The sequence below is a fragment of the Lycorma delicatula genome, chromosome 2, assembly GCF_047948215.1.
Source record: "Lycorma delicatula isolate Av1 chromosome 2, ASM4794821v1, whole genome shotgun sequence".
Classification (NCBI taxonomy): domain Eukaryota; kingdom Metazoa; phylum Arthropoda; class Insecta; order Hemiptera; family Fulgoridae; genus Lycorma; species Lycorma delicatula.
In genome coordinates this window covers 2,195,516-2,215,261 of record NC_134456.1, presented here as the reverse complement: position 1 = coordinate 2,215,261, position 19,746 = coordinate 2,195,516, and the positions used below count along the sequence as shown (strand labels likewise).

Below are 19,746 nucleotides of genomic sequence, written 5' to 3'. Positions count from 1 at the left end.
CATTACTTACTTTTAGTAGAGGACCGTGGTGCAAAATAGCATCATTTCATTATTCGCAGAAACCAATCGGTAGACCGATCAAATTATGTCTCTTAGTTTGTATTGTCGGTCTGAAATTTATTATTGAATATATTACAGAAAAAAAACACACTACATTTATTTTATTTGCATCAAATTAGTTAGTACAGATTAGATAGGTATCTGTTATTCTTTTGTCTGATTATTTCTCAATAAACATTTATCGTAATATTTAGTAGTGTTAATTTACTATTTTTATTTAGCTATCTTTATATATATATATGTATTTAATAACATTAAGTTAGCATTATTGTAACATAAATATGCTCTAAATCAGCAGACAGAATATGTTCTAGTCCAGATCTGTTAATCACGTAATTTTGCGTCTCTCCACTTTACGTTCAGTTCGATTAACTGCTTTTATTTACAGTCGATTGTAGTACGTATCAAATTAAGTAATAATTTACTCGCGTAATAATTACCACATAAAATTATAACGTCGATTTTTTCCCGTAACTCTTGACTATTTGTTACCCGATTTTCAAAAATAAAATGACATTTTGTTCACAATAAAAGGCGGAATATTTTAGCAAAGATAAAACAAAGATGAACATTTACGGAGATACAACGGATTGAAAAATAAAGTGGCCGCCGTTTTTTAATTTACGAAGGTATTAAATTCCTGATTTTTTTCTAATTTTAAAATTTTATTACTAAGACGCTTACCAAATATTAAAGTGATTCTATCCGAACTGGAGATATACGTTTTTATATAAAAATAACAAAATGGCGGACAGGGCAGAACGAAGGAGAAATCACCATTCCTAAGGATATTTTTCGTTTAGTTTTACAAATAGAATCCGAAAAAGTATTGCCAGCCCAGTATTTTAGAAACACTCTGTATACATATACGTATAAATTAATTTTTTTTTTGTCGAGTTCTTTTAAAAATATATTTTAATTTTTACAATTGATTTATTATTATAAACATTTATTGTTTATATTATTATAAATACAAATATATAATACAATTTTTACAATTGGTTTTATTATTATATTATATATCAATATATTGCACATATACATATATATATATCGTGCCTTGGAAAAAATTTAGTACTTTTTAACAGGATCCGAATTTTTGGAAGAAAATCGCAAATATCTCGAAAACGGTCGGTCCTAGCGCTCTGAAAAATTTTCTGAACCCCCCTCGACGCAACCCCATCCGTTCCCGGTGGTTCCCGACAGACGATAATATTTTCAAGCGCCCCCGGGGCTCCATTTGGAAATCGGGGAGGGGGTGCGACGGGGTGCCGCCGTAATATTTCGGCAACCGTTGGTCCGATTTTTACGATTCAAACGGCGTAAGTATCGGCAGGTCGAGCGCTAGCCGTTTAACTCATCGGGTACGCTCTTGATCGACCGGATCTCGGTCATCCGAAAATTAATTCTTTTAGCCCTGCGTTTTGATCGCACTCACCCGACCTAAAACGTACAGATCCGATCTTTCACTAAACACGCTCAAATCTGTGCGCTAGCGATTACCGGTCCGCAGGGTCTAGCTGCGGAGGGCGAGCCACAGGCACGCCTCTGCAGCTAAATATTCGCTAAATTGGGGCGACGGAAGCGAAGAAGAAATATAATCGCCGAATCCTTCGTAAAAAAAAAAACGTGTAAATATATTGTAATTCGAAAAAAAGCGTGTACGCGCGCAGAAAGAAACGGGGTTCAGCAAAGTTAAAAAAAAAATCTGCATTACGGTGGGTTTTTAATTTTTTTTTGCCGTATTGAATCAAACTTAATTTTTTAAATAGTAAGGTTGACGTACTATACGTGATTTCGGTTTAAAATTTTACGAGAAAAACAGTGGTGAACGCCGTTTTTCTGTTAACGCCTTCGTTATCGAGTTTTAAGCGTTCAAATTTGGAACGATGGAAAAATCGTGTTAGTAATAAAACGCGATGCACGATCAATTTTATTGCGTTTTCCATTCATAATGCAGACAATAGCGATGCTTAATATCGGTAATAATAAAATAACTAATAATTAACAATGAAACGTCAAATTACATCGTCTTATTTTCTAAATAAAAATTAAGTTCCACTGCTAATATCAGCTGATATTTGTAAAATGAAACAAATCGGCTGGAAATAATTAAAAAATCCGATGTGGACACCACATGACTTCCTTGTACGCCTATTAAATTACATATACAATTTTTTTTTTTAATGAAAAGCACATCACCTGAACAGTTTTCCACAACCAGACTGCAACGTTTTCAGTAACTAATCACCTTAAAAGGAAAATAACTGAACAAATTATTATAGAATATAAAAAATATTAGCGATGGTATGTAAGGGGGTAATGAAACGATTACACTATTTCTAAATTTATCCAACTTAGCTGATTACTACTATACAGTATACAGTTAGCACATCTACAATGCAAATGTGCGCGCACCCCCTCTTACTAGGCTTTACTAGGACTTGAACGTGCTCTCTATCTATTTTTTATTAATAACACAAAGTAATGTGTGAAGTTTAATCTATATTTGTTTAGACATTTTATACTTCGTTCTTGTATATTCACTAGCTGCAGGGCATGCCTCAGGCACGTCTCCGTAGCTAGGCCCTTTGGGCGGTTTGCCCTAGCGGGCGGCGTCTTGGAATGGCATTATTAGGTGTCCAAAATTGATTACCTCTTGTGTAAAATATATATATATTTTTTTTAATAATGAAAATTGATATAACAAAAGTTATAAATTAGAAATTTAACTGTAGGAATTGATACTAACTAATCGGGATTTTCAGCTAGCGATCGGTACATTCCGGTGCCTACTTTTAGGTATTTCATAAGAAAGCTTCCTATTGTAATGGGTACCATGATTCGACTTCCCGAAAATTTCGACATATCTTCGCGATTCACATCCTTAGACCCCAAAACCATCGTCAGTTCAAAGTTTTATGCATACATTTATATATATATATATATATATATATATATATATATATATATATATATATAATTGATACATAAAGTATAACGACTCAAAATCTTGGTCAAGTTTTTTAATGGGCAAAATCGGACCATGGGGGTGGAAATGGGGGGATTTTTCGAAAAATCAAAATATCGTTATAATTTTCTTATTAAGTAAAATATAGAATTCGTTTGAAGTTCCTACTATTCTTTGGATAAGGGCCTAAAACTTATCTTAGTAAAGTTTCTTGATATAACCAACCGTTGGCCCAGGGGGTGAAAAAATGAGGTTTCGAAGACAAAATATCATATATCTCCCGTAATAGGGAGATAATTACATATAAAACGTTTTTTCACATGTAACCGTTGAGTAAATTTAAGGTGGAAATCGTTTTTTATACGCTACTTAACACCGTTGAAATCTACTCCGCTTTCCGGCGTGCCGAAAAGGATTTTTGGTTATAGTTCATTATTTTATGAAGAAAAACAATGACACAAATAAATAAAAAATATGAAAAAAATTTTAAAACACCACTCTTAAATTAAACTCACTAAAAGTAAAAATAATTTGATTGTAAGTTTATGTGAAAATCATAACTTCAAATTAAAAATTTGATGTTTTTGCCAATTTTTTCTTATGCGTGTTTGCCCCCCCCCCCCCCCCAATCTTTAGGCCATTCATCACTTATAAGAAAAAAATTGGCAAAAAAACATAAAATTTTTAATTTGAAGTTAAGATTTTCACATAATCTTACATTCAAATCCATTCTGAGATACCGTCCTAAAATAATTTTTTACATTTTAGTGCGTTTAATTTAAGAGTTGTTTTTAAAAACTTTTTTTTATATATTTTTAATTTTCTATTTTTTAGTCTTCATAAGTTTATAATTTTCAGCTGCGCTAGCGCACAGATTTGAACGTATTTATCGAAAGATCGGATCGGCACGTTTTACGGTGGGTGAGTGGAATCAAAGCATAGGACTAAACGATTTAATTTCCGGATAACCAACATCCGGTCGATCAAGAGTGTATGCGATGCGTTAAACACTTAAGACTCGATCTGCTGATACATACGCCGTTTGAATCGTGAAAATCGGACGAGCGGTTCCCGGGACGGTGGTACCCCATCCCCAATTCCCGAACGCCGCCCCCGGGGCACTTAAAAATATTATCATCCAACTAGTACCAGTGGGAGCGGATGGGGTATCGACTAGGGGGGGGGTCGAAAAATGTTTTCAGAGCGCTAGGACCGACCGTTTTCGAGATATTTGCAATTTTCATCCAAAAATTAGGATCCGGTAAAAAGTACTAAATTTTCCCAAAATTTCGATATATATTTCGCTTAGGTATATATATAATATGCACAAGTATACACCTAACCACCACGAGACATCTAACGAAATGGGATTTTCCGCTAGTGATCGGTAGATTTCGGTGCTAAGGTAAGGGGGACGCGCGCGCGCGCACACACAAATACCGTTTAGTAAGGTAGGATTAGCTGTTTTAGTACAAAACGTTCACCCACCGGGTTGGTCTAGTGGTTAACGCGTCTTCCCAAATCAGCTGATTTGGGAAGTCGAGAGTTACAGCGTTGAAGTCCTAGTAAAGCCAGTTATTTTTATACGGATTTGAATACTAGATTGTGGATACCGGTGTTCTTTGGTGGTCGGGTTTCAATTAACCACACATCTCAGGAACGGTCGAACTGAGAACGTACAAGACTACACTTCATTTACACTCGTACATATCATCCTCTGAAGAATTATCTAAACGGTAGTTACCGGAGGCTAAACAGGAAAAGAAAAAAGTACAAAACGTTCAATTTTTATTTTTTCCTCCGGGACCAACGTTTTAGGCATTGCTTCAGAGGATGGAATAAAATGATACAATTTTGAATCTTGTGGCGTGTGAAAATGCCATATCTGACCGGGATTCGAACCAGGGACCTCCGAATGAAAGGCGGAGACGCTACCACTCGCACCACAGATCCCCGCTAAAAAGTTATATTTAGAGTTCATCAAGTTCAACATTTTTATAATTCTCGGGATCGATTTTAACTTGGACACACATCAGATCACAAGGTATTCCCGTCTGAGTATCGCTCCTTCCCACCACCAAAATCGTAATTTTAAGATTCTAGATTTGATTCCTGGCTTGAATTATCATTACAAACAGATTAATTTATTGAAGATTTGAGTTGATTCTCGTTTTGCACACAAATGGTAATTTACAGCTTTATTTATGCCTTACCCGCATGTCGCTCAAAAAAAAAAAAAAAAAAAAAAATGTCTAACCTAAAGGGATCAATTCTGTTACATTGTATATAATCTCATGGTCAACGACTATAAAAATTATAATCACAATCTATTGGTTTCTTACACAAATAAATATTTTTTACATTGACATATATATATATAAATTCATAATAAAAGATTTTAAAAACTACTGATAAAATGAAGGTGTCAGGTTCGAGTCTCATGTTAGACAACACCATCAGCAATTGTTTAGATAGGTTTCATACACTAAAAAAGTGACAGGTCTTGAATTCAATATTTGACTTAAATATAAATATTGAAAAAAATGCTTGTAAGTCATTTATATTATTTCGATTGAAATAATATAAATAAATAAATAAATACATCGGTGATGAAAACGTTTGTAGTGTTAAAGGGTTTAATTTTATATTTTTGGTTAGTTATAATTTGATAAAATACAGTGTAATATAAGGGATAAATTTACGTGTTCTAACTGTGTAACCTTGAGCGGTTGTATGTAGACGAAAAGAGGGAGGGTGAGGAAGGGGTCCCCCTTCCCTTCCACACTTCTTCCTACTACGTACGGAAACCGATTCGGTTTCCTAGCAACCGTTGACAGAGTTGCCAGACTTACACGTTGCCAGTTAGAGAGTCAAAACTTTGTTATGTCTTACGCGTTACTAAAACAAAACAAATATCCAATTGACGCGTCAAAATGCATCTATTAACAAACTTGAATCGACAGCATATCAACGTTAAATTATTTAAATTTTTTTTTATTATGAAATTAATATTTTAGCATGTTAAAAATACAAAGGCTGACTGGGATTCGGCACCTTTATTTTAAAACGGATTATTTTTATAAACACAAGACTCAACATTGTATTAATCTGTCATATTATACGTATTTTAAATTATGTAATTTAACATTACATATTGTGTAGGGGGCTGATGATCATAAAATAATAATGAAAATTTTATATTGAAACGGTTTTTTATACTTTTTTGCATTTGATAAACACAACATTTGCTTAGATTTGATACATAATTTACTACGCAAATAAGAATCGTAATGTTAGTATATAATTTTTTTCATAATTCACATTTATACTTAACACAAACATTTACACTCCAATAAAAGTTATGAATTATTATAAAGCTAATCGATTTTTCTTTCTCGCCATAATATCTAAAATTTATCAGGATTAACAGTAATATCTCTCTATGTACTGACAAACAAACTAATGAACATAATCTTCCATCCCCCCAACTTGTTACAGCAATCGTTTTGACTCTATTGTGGAGAGTACATTAGTACATTGTGCGCGAGCATTCATTAGTACATGTTACCGGAAGAGAGAGGGGGACGTGTTTTGACCGCACTATCTTTTCACTAGAAAAAAATTACAAAAATGTATGTTTCTATGAATATAAAATATTAACACACTGATATTATTTTACTGAATCGGTTACATTTTATCTTCGGTAACACTCAAAACTGTCTCCGGCATTATTCTGTTGTCGAGTTTCGTTAACAACATATCCTAGCCTGGTGGCATGTTTTAAATAAACAAATAAAATCGGTTTAAAACAGCAAGATCTTGTTTTACAACGGCCACATTAATTTGTTGTTACATTTTATATGCCCCAGTCTTTATTGTAGTTATAATACATCTGAAAAACCTCAGATACTAAAATTAACGGCCAGAATTACTTTCTCTGAGGGTAAAAATATATGTTCACTATATGAAGTTCTTACACGGCTGAATATTAGCTGCATTTTGGGAAACCATTTATTTCCAGTCTTCACTTTTCCTTGTAAACCTGGCATAAGACTTAATTCTTAAGTTGGTTGCGTTGTTTTCATAAGCGACTTGTGACTGGTGTCGTATCAGGTCACTTTCAACCATTAGATAAATACATTTTTTACATATACACACACCCATACAGCTTGTACGAACTGAAGAGTTTTGAATATAATTTCAAGATGATATTCCATACTACAATATAAACATTATTTACATCAACTTCATATTCTTGTATCTTTTTGATATTACTAAATCTAGAATATTGAATTTGAATGCATTTGTACGAGTGTTCATTTGTTGTAGTATTAATTATTTTTATTGTTTTGTAATTTTCTAAGATGGTAAATTCAAATTTTAATTGATCTCGGTCTTTAACAATTCATTTTTTTGTTTATAAGAACTTTCACTTATTTTGTAGAAACCTTTAGTTACAACTGTTTTTAAAAAAATTACAGGTATTATGTTTACTAATTATATATTGTAATACTTTTTTTATTTTATATTTTGAACAAGGGAAATGTTACTTCATCCATTCTTATACGGTAAAAATAAACACTACCCTAAAAACTGGTAATAAATAATTTTTTATGAAAATAGTTTATGTATATTTATCAATTTAGTTAATCGGATCAAGTTCACACAACATACATTCGCATTTGCCAATTCACAGAGCTGTTACTATATTTCAATTTAAAACTATTTATAAATAATTATTTTTTTAAAATGAATTTAAGTTTTTGAAGTACGAAAATATTTTAAGAAATATTTTTGTATTCCTTCTCGGTGTGGAAATTTCTAAAAGAAGCACAAAGACCGACATCATATTCATAGCTATAATATTGCAATAACTTTTCGCTAAATTTTTTTTTTGGTATGTATACTTCTTTGAAACTGCTAACACGATACTCAATAATCGGTTTTATTTTTTTGGAGATGGATTAGCGTTATCATCAGTAAAATGGAGGAAACGCGACATAAGTGACTCTTATGGGATAAAATTTTTCCAAATCCAAGAGTTGTAAAAAGCGGCTTGTTTGTTTAATAACTTTCAATTTACGGTCACCAAGTAATTTCTGATAGCATATATACAGCTACAAACAAAAGCATCTCTTAATTATCAGTGTGTTTCCACAAACAAAAACCTTATTATTTTGACCACATTATTTAGAAACAAATAAGTTTAACCTTTATGTAATTTTTGACATAAAGGTTAGTCTGGTTCACTAGAATATCAATTAATTTATTAGGTAAAAATAATGAATATACATTGTCAGGGTCATCGATCGGGAAGTTTATTCCTGGAGTACCAGGAAATAGTTGAGCGTTGCAAAGCTTTATGGTAACATCATAACTGTTCTAAGCCCAATGTTTTGTCTTTTTTTTTAGCAAAAGATATTCGAGGTCATTTACCTAGCCGAACAGGAAGGCTGTAAATCCTGTTCCTCATCGTGCTCATCATCAGTAATATTCCCAAGAAAATGATGAGAATCACTGTCTGAATTGCTATCGGCTAAATCATTTAAAAGTTCAATTATATCACTGTCATTTACACATAATGAACAGGTTTTGTTGAACTAATAATTATAATTTACAATGTCTAATTTTTATATCGGTAATATTTTAAGACGCTAGTAAATAATAAAAATAATAACATGAATATCATTTACTCGCATAAAAAATTACTAGTTAGGTTATAGTAAACAACTCTGTTATTATTTACGTACATTCACATCCACAGATACAGTTGGAAATAAAAAAACGACTGAAAATTACACAAAAATAATAGTAAAATTATAGAAATGATTAAAGAGAATATATTATACAAAGAAATAATAAAATTAACGCAAACTCAACTTACGGAGCAATCAAAACTATGAAAACAAATACATAGTAACAGGTCTTTAGAATGATAGGAAACAAGACATAAAATAAAGAAACATTGTGCTACTAGCACTTCACCTTTAAATTAGAGTAAAAATGGAACCTTTATCAAGGTATTAACTATTAGTATCAGTATTTGGTGTCATAGATTTACACAATTTGTGTTTGGTTAAATTGTAGTTTTGATGTTGCTGTAATCAAATTGCTTTTATGTACAATTTTCCAGTATTTTACTTTTCCGATTTCAAATATGAAACCAGAATTCTTCTATCAGGCTTAGTTTTGTTGTAAATACCATTTTTATTTAACTCCATAAGTATGACATTTTGTGAACATAATTTATTATATTATTTATTACAGGCCATTAATTGTTGTCACATTGATTTGTTACACATTAGTGTTTATCATTTACACACCGATTAAAATGAACAAAAACTTAATTCTTCCTATTTTCTTGTTACGATAAACATATTATACACTCTGTTATTTCTGTCATTATATTTACTTATTAACTGGTGTGCAGACTGGAGAAATATTTTTAATGCTAATTAAATGCGAGTTCTCGTGTGTGTAACATTCAGTTTTGTAGCTGGCTTTCTATATTTGGGGGTATATGTTGTTCAGTAAAGTGAGTGTATGTTTATTAAGTGTTCTTTTTAAACAATATTAGTTATTGCAATGCATTAACAATGTCTTGCAGTTGAATTAATCCAGCAAACAATTTCTGCTACATCTGTGGTCTTAGAAAAGAAATATAACTTCACTGATAAAAAAGTCATATGAACTGTATTTTGGATGTAAATTAGGTGATCGGTACAAATCTTAGGCTACTCATATTTGCTGCGCTTCTTGTGTAACATTATTGACCGGTTTGCTAAATGGATCTCATCACATGCCATTTGCAATTCCAATGGTTTGAAGAGAACGGAAGGATCACACCACAGATTGTTATTTTTATGTAATAAAGATATTTGAGATACAGATACCACCAGAAACATGGAAGTTATATGAAAATGTTGAATCTTGTGCTTACTTATCAGGCGACAAAGAGAGAGATCCAAACCTTAGATATACTGAACCCCATTTAATTAATCGGTTAGAATTAAATGATCTGGTTCGTGATGTAAATTTATCAAACAATCAAGCAGAAACATCAAGACTGAAATGATGCATCTTTTACAACCAAACACTAAAATACATATTTTCCGGGACAGTCAGAATTTGAAAATTTCTTCTCTCAGTACGAAAACTTAGTATACGGTAATGATTTGGACTCTAATGGAAGCTTTGGGACATATCATGCTGACGAATGGCGAATTTCCACTGACTCATCAAAGCTAAATTTGAAAGCTGTTCTACTTCACACTGGAAATAAATACCCATCAATACCTTTAGCAAATGCAGTTCACATGATTGAATCTTATAAAATATGAAACTTGTACCGAGTACAAGTTTTAGTATGAGAAATATTTATGGAATATTTGTGGGGATCTGAAAGTAGTAGCGGTTTTACTTGGACTGCGACTTGGATGCACTAAGTTCTGTTGCTTTTTGTGCGAGTGGGACAGCAGAGATAGGAAAAGCCATTACATAAAAGACCGGTGGCCAAGGAGAGAGGTACTGACTGTAGGAGAGAAGAATGTTATCAGGCATTAGTGAAAACAGAAAAAATTTATCTTCTGCCACTACACATTAAGCTAGGTTTTTAAAAAAATTTGTTAAAACAATGGATCGTAATGGTGCAGAGTTCGAGTTTTTCAAAAAACAAATTCTGTAATATAAGCGATGCTATAATAAAGAAAGGTATATTTGTTAGACCAAAATAATAAAAGTAGTAGAGCGCGTTGGCATTTGAATGACTTGGCGGTTGCTGCACGGAAATCATTTCAAAATGTAGTAAACAACTTCCTTGGAAACATAAAGTCACTAATTACAGAGAACTTGTGAGTGAACTCCTTCAAAACTACAAAGAACTTGGGTGTAACATATCACTCAAAATCTATTTCTTACATTCACATTTGGATTTTTTCCCTAACAATCTTGGCACTATTTAGTGATGAAAAAGGAGAAAGCTTTCACTAGTAGATATCTATAATGGAAACACGATACCAGGATAAATGGAACCCAACCCACCGGGTTGGTCTAGTGGTTAACGCGTCTTCCCAAATCAGCTGATTTGGAGTTACAGCGTTCAAGTCCTAGTAAAGCCAGATATTTTTACATGGATTTGAATACTAGATCGTGGATACCGGTGTTCTTTGGTGGTTGGGTTTCAATTAACCACACATCTCAGGAATGGTCGAACTGAGAATGTACAAGACTAACACTTCATTTACACTCATACATATCATCCTCATTCATCCTCTGAAGAATTATCTAAACGGTAGTTACCGGAGGCTAAACAGGAAAAAGAAAGAAAGAAAGAAAGAAAGAAAGGATAAATGGAACCCAAAAAAGTTAGCCGATTACTGTTGGAATATAAAGAGGGATCTATCTACAGCAAATTACAGCAGAAAATCTAAAAGAAATAGTTAAAAAAATGAGCAGGTAGAAAGAATTTATTAACATATATGAAATCAGCATAAAATAATACTATAAGAATTAGCCATTCACTCTCATTTAATAAACAAAAAATTAAATTTTGTCAAGCAGTGTATTTTTAATTTAGTTACTTTTATTTAAGGACCATAGGTAAAAAATAGTATTTCACAGAAACCATTCAATAAAAAAAAAAAAAATTATTTCCATTAAATTGTTTAGAATAGATCAGTTGAATCAACTGATTGTTTTTCATGATGAGATCATCTTAATTAATGCAGTCTGTTTGTAGTAACAGACTGCATTAATTACTACAAACCTGTAAAACAACTTAGTTTCAAGTTTTATATTCATTTATTATAACATTTAGCAGTTTTAATTTACTATATTTATTTACAAGATTATTGGTTATGACTGCTTAACAGCGTAATACAGTTTTTATGGATATTTTTTATATTAAACTGTTTATAACATTCATTCATAGATGACTCTTATAGCCGTATCATATATCAATTTTTTAACTTATGAAGTTAAAGATACTCTCACTGTAAAACAATTTTATTTTTAAAATAATATACATATATATATATATGTGTGTGTGTGTGTGTTAGAAACAAAATATAAATTTAGATTTGGAAAACTAATAAATACTAAATTTATTAGAAAACTAAAAAAAAAATTATATTAAAAAATAAAAACCATGATTTTTTAAAACATATTATTTTATTACACTGAAAACGTTATATTAAAATTAAAAGCAAGTTACAACAATTTACTTATAACAGGTGGCCGGTCTTTTATACCTCTTTCCTGTGGCATGCTGCTCATATTCCTTGTATTTCATTGATCCGGTAACGATTTTGGGTTAGACAACGCTGGACTAAAGCTTATATATTTACTTTAATCTTTAATCGCTTCCTTCTTCAGCAAAGTTATTTACTTCACTTACAAATTATTTTGATGAAATAGATGAGACACTCTGACGATAAATACTTAAGCAGAGTCATCAGGTCTTTGTATTTTAATAGTAATATCGGTTTTAGATCGATTCTAATGGCATGAAGTACATCTAAATGAAATTCTTTACTGACATCAGTTTCATATTTATAAAATACTTCACCGATACCTTTTTGCTAAAATTTAACATGAAGAAATTGTGATAGGAGTACTGGCTGCTCATTAAAAACTTTTCAATAAATTAATGGGTCTTAAGATGTCTTATCGTACAGTGATTTAAAATTCTTGAAATCATGTAATTCCATACTGCAAAAACTTTATACTTCTTTGAACATTGGAAAACCAGCTGCTCCTTAGGTATCAATATGTTTAAGGAATTCATTATTTTCTTCTTGTTTCTCTTTCTATCAGCGCATTTGACACCGTCTGCATCCATATGTGTACGGCCTTTTAACAAGAATTTATTACTAATACGTTCTACCTGTGGATGTAAGTGTAAAATATAGAAAAAAAAGGTAAACTTATTTATTTCTTCAATTTCTGAATTGTGAATGTTTTGCTCAACCCATTTTAAAATGCAAGAAGCTATTTCATTCCTACCACATCTTGCTTTAATTTCATACCACACCATTTAGAATAAAGTCGCATCACTGGAATCAAATTATGAAATTAAACGTCTACAACTTCCTGCATTAGAAACTTCCGGTGTCTGTTAACAAAAGTAGTGTTGCTAAATATTTTTTTCGTAAATCAGTTGTCAACATTTCAACTTTATAATCTTTACTTTTGTTCGTACCGCTTCTCTGATTCCTTAAGGTTCAATTTATGAATACTCTGAATAGATTTTTTCCATGTCAAGTTGATTCACCTTTTAATTTTACTAAATACGAATCGCACATTTGGTTTATGCTCGTTGAATTTTTTGTTTGATTATATCTACGTAAAATCACTTTTTTGCAACTTTTTCTTTACCTATTTTATTTTTAGCACAAAATTCTTGGTAGAATGAATACGATTTCTCTACATTTAAATTGGGACTTAAAAATGTTTCTTAGTTTTCACAAGCGTAAATAGTGGTTCTCATATTTTTGGGTAAAATTTATATACTAAATTATTTCTTCAGGTGTTTTAGTGACAGGTGTATGCCGTCCTCTTTTGTACATTTCTACAATCCCTCCAGGTTTCTCCTTTTTAATTACGTTAACTACGGCTATATTAGATATAGCTAGTACGTTTAAAAACATCAGTTTACACACCTTTATTTTACATAATTTATGTTTAAACTATAATGAAAAGATTTTCTTTTGGTATTGTACCATTCAAACCTCTACATCTTTCTTTTGGTTTTATTTCAGTGTAGGACGCAATGAACTGTCTTTTTAAATCGTGACCCTTTCTTGAAACCCAGTAAGCCTTTTAAAAATTTTGTTGTTGTAATTCAGTAATTTTTTTGGTAACACTTCTCATTTTACATATACACAGAAAAATTGTGTTGGTGTGTGCACGGACGGTGCTGCAGCAATGACCGGACAAGATCTTGGTTTTACAGCATTTGTTAAAGCTGGAAATGATCATATTACATTTACACATTGTATGATTCACCGAGAGGCACTTGTTAAAAAAATTGCACCAGAATTAAACACTGTTTTTTGATGCAGTCAAAATCATTAACTTTATTAAAAGTCGAGCACTTAATAGTCGATTGTTTAAAAATTTGTGCATTGATATGGATTCGGATTATACAAGTTTATTGTTACATGCTGAAGTTAGGTGGCTATCAAAAGGTCGAAGTTTGAAACGATTATTAACTTTAAAAGATGAAGTTCTTATATTTCTAACAGAGCAAAATTCTAATTTGGCTGATTATTTTCAAGATAATTTATGGCTTCTCAAGCTATGCTATTTGGCAGATATTTTTGATAAAATCAATGATATGAATTTATCAATGCAGGGAGTCTGCGTTAATATGTTTATGTTAAAAAATAAACTTGAGGCCTTTGTTAAAAAAATTCTTATATGGAAGAACAGAGTGGAAAGTGGATCGCTCGAAATGTTTCCATTTACTGACGAGTATATAATTAGTAACAATATTTCAAAAAAAGATACTCCTATAACAAAAATTATAGTTAATCATTTGAAGGATATGGAAGTTTACATGCATAGGTATTTTCCCAATGATATCGATACACAACAATGGATTTGCAATCCATTTTCAATTGAAATGGAAGAAATTAATTTTTTAAACTTAAAAGCACAAGAAGAATTTGCCGAATTAACAAGTGATACTACCTTGCGACTTAGATTTTCTCAAGTGCCTGTGCATGAATTTTGGATAGAAATCAAATCAGAATATCCCCTACTATCGGAAATGGCAATGAACAAATTACTGCCATTTTGTACAACATATTTATGTGAATCAGCCTTTTCCACATTAACTTACATAAAATCAAAATACCGTTCAACTTTAATAAACGTTGAAAATTTATTACGATCTGCACTAACTCAAATTGAGCCTAGATTTAATTATTTGTGTAAAAATAAACAATCACATCCGTCACATTAATATTGTTTGATGTTAATAATATGTTTTTATTAAAAAAATTGTTACAAAAGTTTATTTTTTCTATTGAATATATAGATATAGTTTTATGTTTTCTTATAAAAAAATTGTTACAAAAGTTTATTTTTTCTATTGAATAAATATATATATAGTTTTATGTCATTCTATTTAATGTGTTTTATTACGACCGATATCCCGTCAATGTTTCCAATTATATATATGTGAAATGAATGGGTACGTATTCTTTAATCCTTATTTTATTTACATTGTAAAATAGTGCGATATTACATCTACATCTACGGTTAATATATATTTCATTATATGGAGGAGGGGGTCGTTAAAAATTTCCTAAGCTTGAAGGGGGTCGCTATATAAAAAAGTTTAAGAAGCCCTGATCTAGATAATTGGTGTTCCAATGTATGCAAAATCTAACACCCTTACCACTTCATTTTCAACTTTTATGATTTTTCATAACTTTTCATAACTTTTATGATTTTTTGTATAATTCATAAAATAAAAATAAACTATACCTCTAATTCACTCCCCCCTCTACACACACATGCACATTAACTATGTAGCCACAGTCAAATTATTATTATTATTATTTGGTGACTTTAATGGTCCAGGCTTTGTATGAGAAAACCTAGAAAATGTTTGTTAGGCCAAATTTAATCATCCAAATTCAAACGTTAAAAATGCACTCACCTTACAGATTTTTTCTACATATTGTAATCTTTTCAACTGTTGCAGTAATTCTACCGATTCGGTTTTTATAATCTTACAAACATTAGTGTTAATATTGTTTTTATGGTGAAATTTCTGTGACAAATATAATTTACCTTTAAAGATAATGTTACCTAAGATTTTAAATTCTAATCTTATATCTAATGAATACATACCAGATTATAAAAATATAAATTCTGTAAGATTCAACATTTAATGAATGATAGTTTGACCCTAAATATCTATTTATTTTTTGTTGTCACATAAGCTTAAAGCTTGTGTGTTGAATATGGAAATGGAATTTTATAGCGTATGAAACATGTCGTGCCTCACCAGAATTTTATATTGATCATGATATAAAAATCTTTGCTGAAGAGTTGCAGCTATGTATTACAGTGGTCACTATAAAAGATGGCGCTTGTGTTTAAACTATTGCATCTTAGTTTAAAAAAAAAAATCACACAATAAAAATGAAGGTATCAGAAACTCCAATTATTTTTGCACTAACTGGATTCAGCCGATTTTAGTTAGTCATTCGTTTGAAAATTAGGGGTGTGAAAGGTGAATTTCTTGCAGTTTTTTTGAAAACATGAACTTTAAATTGCTATAAAATCCAAACCAATAATAAAAAGCTTCTATTTTTAAAATTAGATTAAACAATTGTTTCTCAATAATTGTAATTAAGATTTAGCCCAAAACTACTACTATTTAAGCATACAGGTTGTTTTCAGGTAAAAACATCACATTTCGGTTAACATTAGGTGTAAAAAAAATAAATTTCCATTAATATCAGGCATTAATTTTGTAGAATTTTTATTTGTTGAGTTGGATTAATAAACATTCCTGTTTTATGGTGAGGATCATAATAATAGATTTAAAATTGTGGAAATTGGAAATATGTGAAGGGCTGAAGAAGCATTCTCAGTAGGCAGTACAGTCTCAATATTGATTACAGTATATTAATATTATGTCATTGTATATTAGAAAAAATCAATTGCAATGCCAGTCTTCAGTCTGATGGGTTCATTAAGCCCTTAGCTATGATATCTAATAAATCATACGAATATTTTATTTTGATATGTTCAGTTCGTGCTGGTTTCTTAGCAAGTTTATTTAACAGTATCGCCCTATGTCAAAGACAGTTTAGAATAGTAAGTTAAAGATTTTTTTTAATTTCTCTGTAACTATCTTAAGTGTAATATGAATGAGATGGAGACACCTTTGTTTACTGGTCAACAAGGCTGTACAATTAAGAGTGGTTTGAAAAAAGCAATCTGCAATAAATAAACATTTTTTCAAAAGCTATAAGACTTTGAATTCCGTAGTGCAATTTACTTTGATAAAGTTCATGAACCCATCACCGAAACATGAACATTAGATGAAGGTCACTACAAAGGATATGTAGGAGTGCTATTGTAATGACAGTTGCATTCAGTTTGAAATGCCAAGGAAAATAGGACACGGAATGCAAATCTGTTACTGGAATATTTCAACAGTCGTGCATTGTGCACAATCTTATACCAGTACTACCCCTACCGTTCAGAATGAAATCCCTACCATTAAGAACTTCAAAGAGGAAGTACGGGAAAACTGGATGTAAATCTATCGTCTACGACCGTTCGCCGTATTGTGAAAAAAATTGGTTTTTGTTATTAAAAAAAAAAAACTGAAGATGGTCAACATTTCTTGATGGAAAAACCAGATATTGCATTAAAAAGAATTGAATTTTAAATATATTTCACAAATTAAAAGTGTCATGTGATGATCAAATATATTTGATGATCATATATTTTACATAGATAAGACATGGCTTAATGAAAATCATTTTCATAAATGCATATGGAAAGATTCAAAGAAAATTACACATTAAAACTAAAATGCTCATCAGAAAGGCAGTCTAATAGTATGTCATGCAGGTTCAGCTAAAACAGGATTCTTAAACAACGTAAGGTTTACAGCAGTAAATTGAAAGCCTGTTCTTCAGATTATCATTCAGAAATGAATAGGGACAGTTTTAAAAATTGGTTTACAAATGAATTTTTAAATTATTTACAAGAAGGAAGTGTAATAAGAATGGAAACGCAACTTATCACCCGTTTGCGGTAAATAAAGTTACTACCAACAACTGGAGGAAAGCTGAAATCCAGTAGTGGTTTCCAGAAAAAATGGTTGCTTGCAACTGCTTTTACACTTTTTAAGTTTCATAGTTAAAATAAATGTATAATGTTAACTGATATGATTTTTTAATACCTTTATGTAATCTGTTGTTCTTTTTATACAGATGAGTCTTTGATAGAAATATTGCAAACAGTTGCAAAAATAAATGAAAATAACAACACCAACAGTATAATAATAATGCAAAAATTATACTTCATAATATTAACAAAGTATAAAGTATCTGATAAAACTCTGTGAAAGACAATATTAACCATGCCTGCATGTCGTTGGTCATAATAGCAACAAACAGGATACATGCTCAACTACTAGCTGCGACTGTACTTTTTGAATGATCTTTTCAAACCTTTCCAAACTCAATTAAAAGCTTAATATTAAATACTTTATTTTCAAAATATCGTCAACTTATTCAAATTGTTTCCATGATTACAATGATGTGTTTTCCCCCCAAAAAAATAATCATTGAAACTAAAGATAGGTTGTCTCGTAAGAAACACTGTATGTTTAAATAATACTAGTTTTGGGCTAAATCTTAATTAAAATTATTAAGAAACTTTCAAACATAGAAAATTTATATTTTTAAAGTTTAGGAATCTTTATCTGATGATTCCAAAGATTTTTTTAAATTTGCTAATAATAATGACAACAGTAGATCTATCTACCTTGTATGCTTTTTGAAATGAGTATGCTAATAAGGGCACTGGTATTGTACGTTTTTGCTAAAAAAAATTTGGGAGTGAATACTAGCAATGATTTTTCCTCAACTAAAATTACATTTAACTGCTGCAGTTAAACATTAACTGAGAATGATGTTGAAAGGGGCCATTTGATCTAATAATTCTTTGACAGGCCCAGAATATATTCATCCTCTTTTAGTGAAGAAATGCTCTGCCTTTTTTATACAGTTTTTAATTAAGCTCTTCAATCATTCTTGAAATGCTCTTCTTTTCCTAAGACAAGGCATACATTTAGGTTCTACAATTTTCATAGTATTTATAAATGACATCAGTTTCATTACACACTACTCATATTTTTTTTTTATTTTTTGCAGATATGAAATTGTTTAAGCCTATTATTATAAATCTAGCTGATATTCAATTACTTCGTTGACTTGAACTTTGTATAAAAATTAACTTATATATTATTTCTTCCAACTTAAAAAAAATTGATTTCATACTCAATTTAGAAGGTTTGCAAATGTTGATATAACTGTGTAACTGAATAATACAAAAGCTATCTTCTATTAAAGACTTAGGTGTAGGTTTTGATACAAAGTTATTCTTCAGACAATACGAAGATTATACTGTAAGACACTAAAAATTGTAAATTTAATTAAGAGATTCTCTACAAATTTTAGAAATATTAACTCAGGAGAATTTTTTTGGTTATGCATTTTATATACTGTAGTACTAAATTATGGCTCTGTTGTCTAGTGACCTTTTGCCGACTTGCAATTAAAATTACTAGAAATACCACAGAGAATTTTTCTTAGATATGCAGCCTATAAAATCTGTGATTCTATGCACTTTACCGATCATTAACTTTATTAATATTTTTAATTTGTTAAAAATACCAAGAATTGAATCACCTATGACAAGGACAGATTAATATTTGCTAATAAAATTTTTAGTAGTTATTTTGACTATCCTAAATTATTTCAGTTTTGACTTACATATAATAATGACTAGACTGCTTAGGCATAATTTTCAATATTTTCTTGGTTCAATCAAATCTCATATATCATCTATTACTAGACTACCTTTACTGTGTAAAGTACACTTACAGTACAGTTAATACCTTATCAAGAGCTATTCTAACTTATGAATGATAATTTTGTTAAGTACTTATGTTTTTT

The 19,746-nt window shown here is 30.7% G+C and overlaps 1 long non-coding RNA gene across 2 annotated transcripts in view; it reads right to left on the bottom strand.

The window, feature by feature from the left end:
• LOC142320412 (uncharacterized) overlaps positions 1 to 19,746 on the bottom strand; it is a 28,438-nt gene continuing 8,692 nt past the window's right edge. The window contains exon 3 of one of the 2 annotated variants that reach the window (XR_012755378.1): positions 1 to 110. This is a non-coding gene — a long non-coding RNA (uncharacterized LOC142320412). Of the gene's footprint in view, positions 111 to 12,202; positions 13,995 to 19,746 lie in introns of those variants that run through there. The other variant, XR_012755377.1, reaches the window with a different exon arrangement.